We start from the raw sequence: 10,445 nt of genomic DNA, 5'->3' as shown, positions 1-10,445 counted from the left end.
AGTAAGTCTCTGTCATTTTGATTGACACATGGGCCATTTGGTTTCTTTCTTTTTTCTTTCTTTTTTTTTTGTTTTTTTTTTTTTTTGTTTTTTCGAGACAGGGTTTCTCTGTAGCTTTGGAGGCTGTCCTGGAACTAGCTCTTGTAGACCAGGCTGGTCTCGAACTCACAGACATCCTCTTGCCTCTGCCTCCCAAGTGCCGGGATTAAAGGTGTGTGCCACCAACACCCGGTGGCCATTTGGTTTCTATTTCCTGCTATAAGTAATCCTTCTTGGCTCTCTGAAGGTACTGATGCTAACTTGTAGTTAGTTTGGCTAGCTCCTAATGTCAAGGCTGCTAGGTCAACTCATTTCATATGTAAAAATGAATTTCATTTCAGGCCTTGCTTTAAAGCTTCTAGGTCTCCAGCTGAAAAAGGCAGACACAGTTTACCTAGCTGGCAGATTTCATACTGAAAGAGATAAAGTCACAAACCAGCTTTCAGTGTAACTTTTTACTATTCCTTTATTTAAAGCAACTTGCTTTGCAGTGACTGCCTTCAGTAATCAGCTACTTGTGTCTTGTAAGCGACTGGATGGGAAGAAAAGGTATGAACTGGAACTGTACTCACTTCTCTCCTTTCTCTTATATACTCTCCCAATCTATTATCTACTGCCTTTTAAATCCCAAGCTTCACATCAGGGGAAGAAGTAACTAAGTGAATTATTCCCTCCCCTTTTCCAACTCTGTTCTTTAGAGGTACTAACGAAATCATCAGTTATCTTTTTTTTTTTTTTGCTGTTGCAAAGGCTTTATAATTAATTTTAAGCTTAATTATTACTTCAAAATTAGGGTAGCTTTTGTAACTGGATCTTGCTATTTTGGCCCTTGCTAAAGAACCACAGCCATTTCTTCATCAAGGACTGGCTTTCATATTTTGATGACTCTAGTCACTAATTTTCTGTATAAGCCCATGGAACAGTTACAGTAAGCTATATTTCAAATATCCTATAATGCATCTAAATAAAGCGTGGGCATGTGATTTTTGGTGTAATCACATACTTGGATACCCACTATCACTACGTAATTCTGAAACATTTTTATTACCCTCCAAAGCAACTCAAAATTGATTAGCAGTCAGTCTTCATCTCCCACTCCCACTTTCATCGAGCTTCAGGCAATCAATTTCCTTTCTGTCTGTGTCTGGAAATTTTCCTGTCTGGACATTTCATATAAATTGAATCATACAATGTGGGGCCTTTTGCATCTAGTTTCTTTCACTGAGCATGATAGTTTCAAGGTTCATCTGTGTTATAGCAATTGTTAGTACTACATTTCCTCTTATTGCCAAATATTCCATGGTATGAATATATCCCATTTTGTTTATTTGTCATTGGTTGTTGGACACTGGGTTGTTTGTAGTTTTAGGCTATAAATTTAATTTTGAATTCTGAATGAGATTGCTAAGCATCTCGTATCATTTGTCTCCTGCTGAATTCAATAAGACCTGGAAAGAACACATGGAGACAAGATAGGAGGATCTCAAAGTTAACATCATCCAGCCTGTTAAAGAAGAATCAGAATTTGAATAACCAACAAACTCGTAATGGCATTCCTAATTTTTTTGATTATTGTATTCTCTGATCTGAGATTAATCCAGGTAGAAAACTGGCAGTAAAGCACCATGGTACGAACAAATACTTCCAGTAGGAATCCAGTTTTGGCCTGAGAAATGATACAGATGATTCAAGATTAGAAGGATAGGGGGAATCCAAGTTATTCTCTCCTATATCCCACCCTCTCTCTAATCATTCAGTGGCAACAGCAGTGACAGCAGTAGGAGCCTTTACAAATTAGTATCCTCAGGGACAGGATCCGTAATTTCTATTTGATTAACCTGCTGCCACAACAGAGGAGAGACACATGTCAATGCTTTTAAAACTCTGTTCTCCCACCGCTCATCTTAAGAGTGGCAAAACTGAAGAAGTAAACAGTTTCCAATTAGACAGCCGAAGAGTAAGCACCAGGAACTGGAAGGAATGTGGAGAGGTAAGAACACCAGAAAACAACCTCATAAACATTATTTTTATGTGCCCCTAGATGTGTGCTGAAAATTTGAGCAAATGCTGATCAGATACTAAGAATACAAAAGAGTTTGAAATGTGAGAGAATAGATACCTAAGAGTTAGACTGACCACTCAGTGACACACAACAAATAGACCTGAAGAACACTTCAGAGACTTTGGAAATGGAACTGACACTGGATCTTAGCTGGTAGAAAGCCTAAGGGAACCTGTACTCCAGAGACTTGTGGGACAATAATGAAAGGTATATAAATTATAATATTTGAATCATAGAAGAGAAGAAGTAAATATATATTACTGGAAAAAAATCCTTGAAAAATAATGGCTGAAAGTTCCCAAGTTTGGTTAAAGGTATTAAACTACATATTGAGGAAAATAAGTGAATCTGAAGTGTATGGTAAAGAAAAAGAAATTCATGGTTATATAAATCATAGTAAAATGGCTGAATAATCAGGACAAAGCAATCTTGAAAGTATCCAGACAGAATTACATGATGCAGTATGGGTAAGGAAACTATGATTTAGATGCCTGCAGATCTCAATCAGAAACTCTGTGGATGAGAAGGAAGCAGGACAACATTTCCCAGATAGTGAAAGGAAACAACTGTCAGCTCAGAAGTATCTTTAAGGAATGAAGGCAAAATTTCAAACACAATTTTAAGTGAAGAAAAACTAAGAAAATTCATAACAAGCAGAATCTGCTCTTAAAATGCTAAAATAATCCTTAGTGTATAAATTAAATTTATAGGCTGGGCAGATTGGTAAACAGGTAATATCACTTGCTGCTCAAACATAAGGACCCAAGTTCAAATTTCCAGATCCCACGTAAAAAGCTGGGGATGGTAACACGTACCTATAACCTCAGTGCTGGGTGTGGGGCAGGTAATCAGGAAGCTTACTGGCTTCCAGTCTAGCTCGAGGTTCAGTGAGAGGCTCTGTCACAAGGAAATAAGGTGGAGACTGATAGGCAAGACATCCTTCTTTGGCCTGTGTACCCTCCATCCCACATAAGTGTACATACACCACAAACATCCATATGCACGTGTGTGTGAGTGTGTGCGCGCGCATACACACACACACACACACACACACACACACACACACACACACACACACAACACGCGCGCGAGCGCAGAGAGAGAGAGAGAGAGAGAGAGAGAGAGAGAGAGAGAGAGAGAGAGAGAGAGAGAGAGAGAGAAATACACATAATAGAATATTCCCATCTTGAGTTTTGCAAAAGCAAATTAGACAATTGAAAATCAAATTCCAGTTGCAGAGAGGGAGGAGTGAAGAGCAAAGGGATCAAGACCAGTCTGGAGAGACTCACAGAAACAGCTGACCTGAACAAGGGGGAGGTCATGGATTCCAGACTGATGGCTGAGAGGCCAGCATGGGACTGATACAGAACCCCTGAACACAGGTGTCAGTGAGGAGGCCTTGACAATCTATGGGGCCACTGGCAGTGAATCAGTATTTATCCCTGGTGTACGAATGGACTTTGGGAGTCCATTCTACTCAGAGGGACTCTCTCTCAGCCTGGACACATGGAGGAGGGCCTAGGCCCTGCTCAGGATGAGATGACAGACTTTGGGGATCCCCCACAGAGGGCCTCACCCTCCCTGGGGAGCAGAGGGGGATGGGGTGAGGAGATGATGGGGGCAGGGGAGGAAGGGAGGAGGGGAGGGAGAGGGAGCTGGGATTGACATGTGAAGTGGGCTTGTGTCTAATTTAAATTAAAAAGGGTAAAATTTATGAAATTCCATTTTCTAACAATTTTAAGAATATATGGATGCAATACATAAGACAGCCATAGCATAACATAAGGGGTGTAAGGGACCTGATATGCTAGTAAGGCTTATACACTGAAATTGAGGGGATAAATGTGATCCTAAAAATTCTGGGAAAAACATATGTGTGTGTATAAAATCATATATTATATATTTTATAATTCCTAGAGATCCTACTAAAAATATACAAATATACTATAGCCATAACAGATAAAATGAGATGCTAAAAACTCCAAAACATCTGAAAGACAACAGGATAATTTGAAAAAGAGTAACAACAACAAAAAAGAAATATGTAACAGAAAATGAATGATAAAATTGAAAATTCAGATCAGAAAACAAATTTAACCCATTCACAAGGACTGAAATAATACACACTGTACTTTATAACCACAATTAAATCAAACCAGAAAGCAGTACCAAAAATAATGGGAAAACCCTAACCCTAACTTGGAAAATGGCTCATTCCTATTTTTTCTTTGTTGCACTTGGAAGCAACAATTTTGTAAAAAGAAACTATTGATTGATTACAATTAGGAAAAAACTGAAAGCGTTATGCTGAGTTTATGCTGTTAATTATTCCTGACTCAAAGGTCACAGATTGACAGTCTCAAAAGCCAAAAACCATGGAAAATAAATAAATGGTTAGGGGCAGGGTTAAGGTGTGATTACAAATGAATAATATGAAAATCATGCATGAAACAGTAGAAACCATCCTATATTTGAATAATGTTAGGGGAGATTCCATAAATCTCTCTCTCTCTCTCTCTCTCTCTCTCTCTCTCTCTCTCTCTCTCTCTCTCTCTCTCTCATATATGAACCATCCTATATCCTGATGATGAATACATATTCTGCACCAAAAGGGGACAGAATTTTATCATCGGGAAAATTAATTTTACTCTTTTGTTTAAAATTAGAATAATCTTCTGTGTTTATATATTTGTATTATGGCTTCCATTTTAGTGGTTTTATGGGATTCCCGAGTGTGTGAACAAGTGGGTCTCACATTCTTGTGCCTTCTCTTGGGCTCTTTTTCTTATGTTTTCCTTGTCCAACTTAGATTGATAGTTTTTGATCTTATTATATTTTATTTTGATATATATATATATATATATGAATGGATGAATATAGACCTAGCCACTAGGGGAAATGGTAACAACTGAACTGTCACTCATACCTTCTGGGAGAAACTGAAAAATCAGTTTTCTCCAATGGGAAAACACTGTTATATCAACCACTCCAGGGCAGATCTCATGCTCAGGAGTAATTGGCTAACATATAATGGATTCCACACAGTTATTTTGGTGGGCCTAATTATTTGGTTACAGTTTGGTCTCCCCCTCTTTTTTGATGATATTGTATTTTATTTTCTAGTATTTGGGCATTTTCTTGTTGTATTGAGTTCTTGGGTTGTTTTTTAAGAAAGAACTTAAAGTTGGGTAGGTAGGGTAGGGAGGAAGCAGAGGATCTGGACAAATTTGGAGGAGGGGAAGAATGTAATCAAAATATATTTAAATGTAAAAATTGTTTTAAGTAACAAAATATATTGATGGGAGAAGTACTTCTGTGTATGTTTATCTTATTGATTGTTAAATAAAATACTGTTTGGCCAATGAGACAGCAAGTTAGACGGGACTAGAAATCAAAGAGGATTCTGGGAAATGTAGTAGAGAAGTGCTGATCCAGACAGGAAGTGACATAGCAAGGAGACTCATATTTAAGCGAAGGAGAAACAGGAAAGGCCCCCTTTTTCCCATTCGCCTCCTCCAGCGGCAGGATGTGAGCCACTGGCAAGGAGGGGCGCCAATAAGGTGTCCGATAAGATAAGTCTTATAAAATATATAGGTTTATGATAATTAAGACTGAGTTAGCAGATGGGAATCCTAGTCATTGGCCAAACAGCATTGTACCTAATACAAGTTTCTGTGTATTCATTTGGGCCTAACTCAGGTGGGTGGCTGGCGTAAAGCACACACATGGCGGTGGGGCTCAGGCAGCTTTTGTTGGAAATATTTATCATAACAATATATAATTAGATTAGAATAAATTTTATTTAATTAAAATCTAATTCATGACATTTTTCTTTAATTATTGATATATATATATATATATATATATATATATATATATATATATATATATTGTGTGTGTGCGTGTGTGTGTGCATAAATGTAACATGTTGAGTCTGTTTAGTGTTGCTTATATGTGTATGTTTTATATGCATATGTCTTGGATGCATATGCTTGTATTGGATAAACAGTTAGAGGTCTCGTCTCTGGGGAAGACTAATTCTTTTTCTTTCTGAGAAGTCATCTAGGGGTGGGGCCCTATGAGATGTTCCCCACCCAAGTTGAAGTGTGAATTGGTGTTATTATTGTTCAGATCTTGTTTAGGCGGTCATGTTGTTGAGATTTCACAGATGTTGCTATGTCATATCGAAAAGATCAAATCCTGTAGCAGACTTCTTGGCCTTGTATCTCTTACAATCTTCCATTCCCAATTTTTACAGTGTTCCCTGAGCTTTAGGTATAGAGGTCATGTTGCAAATGTATCATTTGGGGCACACCGTAGTCAGCTCTCTGAATTTTGACCTGTTGTGGCTTTCTGTAATGGCCTCTGTCTGTTTCAAAGAGAAGCTTCTTTGATGAGGGCTGAGAGCCATACTTTTCTGTGGGTATAAGTGTATATATTTAGAATGTAGTTAGGATTTTACTGGTTTAGGAAACTGGCAATAGTGTGTCCTCTTCTAGGGTCCATGGCCTCACTAGCCATGAGTAGTGGCCTAGGTCAATAGTACCATTCATGAATTCCCTTCTGTTGAATAGCCATTAAGTCCAATTATCCCTTATTGTTACTTGTGGTGGTTTGAATGAGCATGGCCCCCATAGGCTCATATATTTGAATGTTTGGTTACCAGTTGGTGGACTGTTGGGAAGGATTAGAAGGTATAGCTTTGTTGGAGGAATAGTGTTACTGGGAGTGGGCATTGAGGTTTCAAAACACATACCAGGCACAGTGTTTCTCTTTGCTCATCAGGATGTAAAGGTACTTCTCCAGTGCCATGCCTGTCTATTTCCTTTATGATGATCACAGACTATCCCTTTGAATTGCAAGCAAGCCTTCAACTAAATCCTTTCTTTTATAACCGTTGTTTTAGTCATGGTTTCCCTTCACAGCAATAACAGTAGCTAAGATACACCTTTAGGGCTGACTTGCTGTGGTCAATGTTGTGGTTCATAGGCATTACAGTTGTGTAGGAGTATTAACTGCAGTTTGCATGTTACCTTCTGGTACTGTGAAAGCTAGTCCTCAAGGAAGATGGTTTCAGGTCAAATCCAGCTTGCATCCTGAGTCCTATGTCTGAAGTGCATGGCATTTTCAGCAGTAAGGACTTAAATCAACTACTGGGAAGTAAGCAAAGGCAACAACAATAGCCTAAATTGTTCTTGGACATCTCTGACCAAAAACTTAAAAGGAAATTTCTTGTGTTTAGTACTTGGTTTTTTTTCACATAGTTTATGGCTCTCAGGGAGAACATTATCATCCCAAGTGGTATAACTTGATTTAAACTATGTATATATACTCACACATTTATATATGTAATTTTAGCTAAATACAACTATTGCCCTCTCTGGCTATTTTAAACATCCATACTGTTATTTTCCCCCTTTCCTCCCTTTCCTTCTGTATTATCTCCCTTCCTCATCCCCAATTAAATACCACCCCCATTTTGTCCATTTTCCTCCATATGTCACCTGTTTCCTTCATCCCACTCTCTAGAGATCTTTCCCCCACCTACAATTCCTTTATACTTTCATGGTCTATGTTGTTACTCCAGTTTATACAGTCACGAAAGATTTGGAGGTAGGAATCACAGGTCAGAGAGAAATGAAGTATTTATCTTTCTGGGGCTCAGTTGCCTCCCTTTACCTGCAAAGTTCATGATTTCATTTTTCTTTACAGCTGAATGATATTGTATTGTATATATGTATCACATTTTCAATATCTGTTAATTACTTGAAGGACGGTTAGGCTGTTTCCATTTTCTAGCTATTGCGAATAGGGCAACTATGAACATGGCTGAATAAGTATCTATGTAGGAGGATGTTGAATCCTTTGGGCATATGCCAAGGAGTAGAATGGCTGAGTAGTATGGTATATTTACATTTAGCGTTTTGATAATTCTCCACAGGGATTTCAGAGTGCCTTGACTAGTTTTCTGTCCCACCAACAGTGAATGAGGGTCCCTGCTTTCCATCCTTGTCAACATTTGTTGTCAGTTGTTTTGTTGATCTTCATTATTCTGACTGGGATGAGATGTCCAATCTGATAGTGTATCAATAGTCTGCTATATGCAAAACAAAAGTTTTAATATGGATGATGGGGCATAGCCTACTATGTCCTCCACAGCAGAACTGTTTATCCACCCTCCCCCAAAGCCCAGAAATGTAGTTTTTATAGGGATAGCCCGAAATGTGGTCTTGAGTGTCATAAATGCATTGTCTCCAAATAAGGAATCGTTTTTAGTATTTGGCAGCTTAAGGATTTATGACTTGAATTCTTACTCTTATAGCACTTTATGTGGAATCCTGGTCTGCTACATCCTTAGTTGACTGTGCAGTTAATGTACTTAATATCTGGATTCCCAAGGTGAACCACGTATGTGGCAGAAATTATTGTATTTTATTTTTTATTACATTGTAGGTGTATATACATGCCATAGCACATGTATGTGGTCAGTGGACAACATATGGGAGTCAGGAGTGTTCTAGGGACTGAATTCAGGTATCAGGTTTAGCAATGAGCACCTTTATCTGCTATACCATCTCAATGGCTCTAAACTATTTTCAGTGGTGGAACTAACCAATTTTGGATCTAAACAGAACCCTCCCAACCTCAAACTCTTTTGGAAGGAAGAGGAGTGTTGATTGTGTTAAGAGAGCATTGCGTTTTAAAATGTTTTCAAGATGTCTTCTACTTCTTTTTAGCAGCCTGGTGTATACTCCTTCATCCTAATCTATCCCTGCACTAACTAACTGATTTTACTGAGATCTGTCTGTATCTTCAGAGAACTAGCTTCCAGAGAAATTATAGTGGCAGGTATTTCCCCACAGAAATGTCCTGATTTGCAACTAGATTTTATAAGCAGTTTCAGGGGCTCCTTTAGTACTATAATCAACCTGAAGGGCCAGTCTTGGTTTGTGTTTTGCTGCCTAGTCTTTCCTTCCACTGGTACCCATAGGTGGCCTATTGAGTTTGAAGGACCACCCCAATCTAATAGCTCACATCAAGCCCCATTCAACTGCTCCCCTTACCCCATTGAAAGAAATGAGACACAGATATTGGTGATATTTATCCATTTATTAAAATATTTTAAGAAGCGATTACTTTGAGGACCGGTGTTCCATTTTGTGAGGAGGGCTAAAAGGAATAGGCACACTTTGTGGATCTTTTCCTTCTACATTTTTTCCTATTATTCCATGACTATTCCTGCTTCCTCCCCTGACCAGGCCCTGGCCCTGCTACTAATTTTCAGGGCCTCAGAAAGCACAGAACACATAATAGTGAACAACAATGTATTACAGATAAGCAGACAAATGCAACTCCACAAACCATATAGCCAATCAAGGTCCCTTATTCAGTGAAAACGTGTGAATGGGGTCTGATTTCTTTGGTATTAGTTTCTGTTATACAAATATCCTCTTTTTTCTTCCCTTGCCCTTTTGGGTGTAATAGAGGCCCTTAATGGATAGACGTTGGCCTTCTATAGCATTGATGCCAGAAGTGGTTGGTGGCAACTTAACTCTATTCGGATATTTCTTTCTCTGGTGTACTTCTGGCCAAGGATTAAGACAATCAATTCTACAGACAGTGGTACCAAAGATACAATCAAACCCCAGAGCTTTGATTCTTAATGATTTCTGTACATAACTGTGGTGGATACTTGGTGTCTGGTTCCACCACCTGAGCAACTATATTACTTCAAATAGTTAACAATGAAATCCTGAAAAGGGCCCATGTTCTCAGGGGCTAAGGAAACTCCAGAGAGAAGGAGGAGGGAGGGAAAGGGAGGGATAGAGAGAGGGAGGAAGGGACAGGGAGGGAGGGAGGAAAGAGAAGAAAGGGAGGGAAGGAGGGAGGGAGGGAGGGAAGGAGAGAGGGAGGGAGGGAGAAAGGGAGAGAGAGAAAGACAGAGAGATCCATTCTTGCTTTGTTTCCAAGTAGATGTATGAACAAGTTCTTAGCATGCCAGCTTCCCTTTTCAGGGAACAATTGGTAACTAAACAATTCAGATGGTATCTGGACCATTTTAACAAGCCACACTTGCTCCTTAGCTTATCAATTTTGCTCTAGTCCCCATCCTATATGTGCCATTCAATATCATTCTGACTCAGATGGGAGGATGGGGTGGGAAATGAGTGGGAATTCAGATGGTACAACAGAGCAACAGCAGCATTACAATACACAAAGACCTACAGCACTTCAGCAAAATAAGCAGAGATGGAGTCCTATTACAGTTGACTATCATTTATGATAAAAATAATTACAAGTCATAGCCCTGCTTAGTCGTTACCAAGGTAAGGCTACTGTTTCC

Source organism: Cricetulus griseus, chromosome X (genome assembly GCF_003668045.3).
Source record: "Cricetulus griseus strain 17A/GY chromosome X, alternate assembly CriGri-PICRH-1.0, whole genome shotgun sequence".
Classification (NCBI taxonomy): domain Eukaryota; kingdom Metazoa; phylum Chordata; class Mammalia; order Rodentia; family Cricetidae; genus Cricetulus; species Cricetulus griseus.
The sequence above is the reverse complement of the archived record's forward strand: the minus strand, read 5'-3'. Positions refer to the sequence as shown.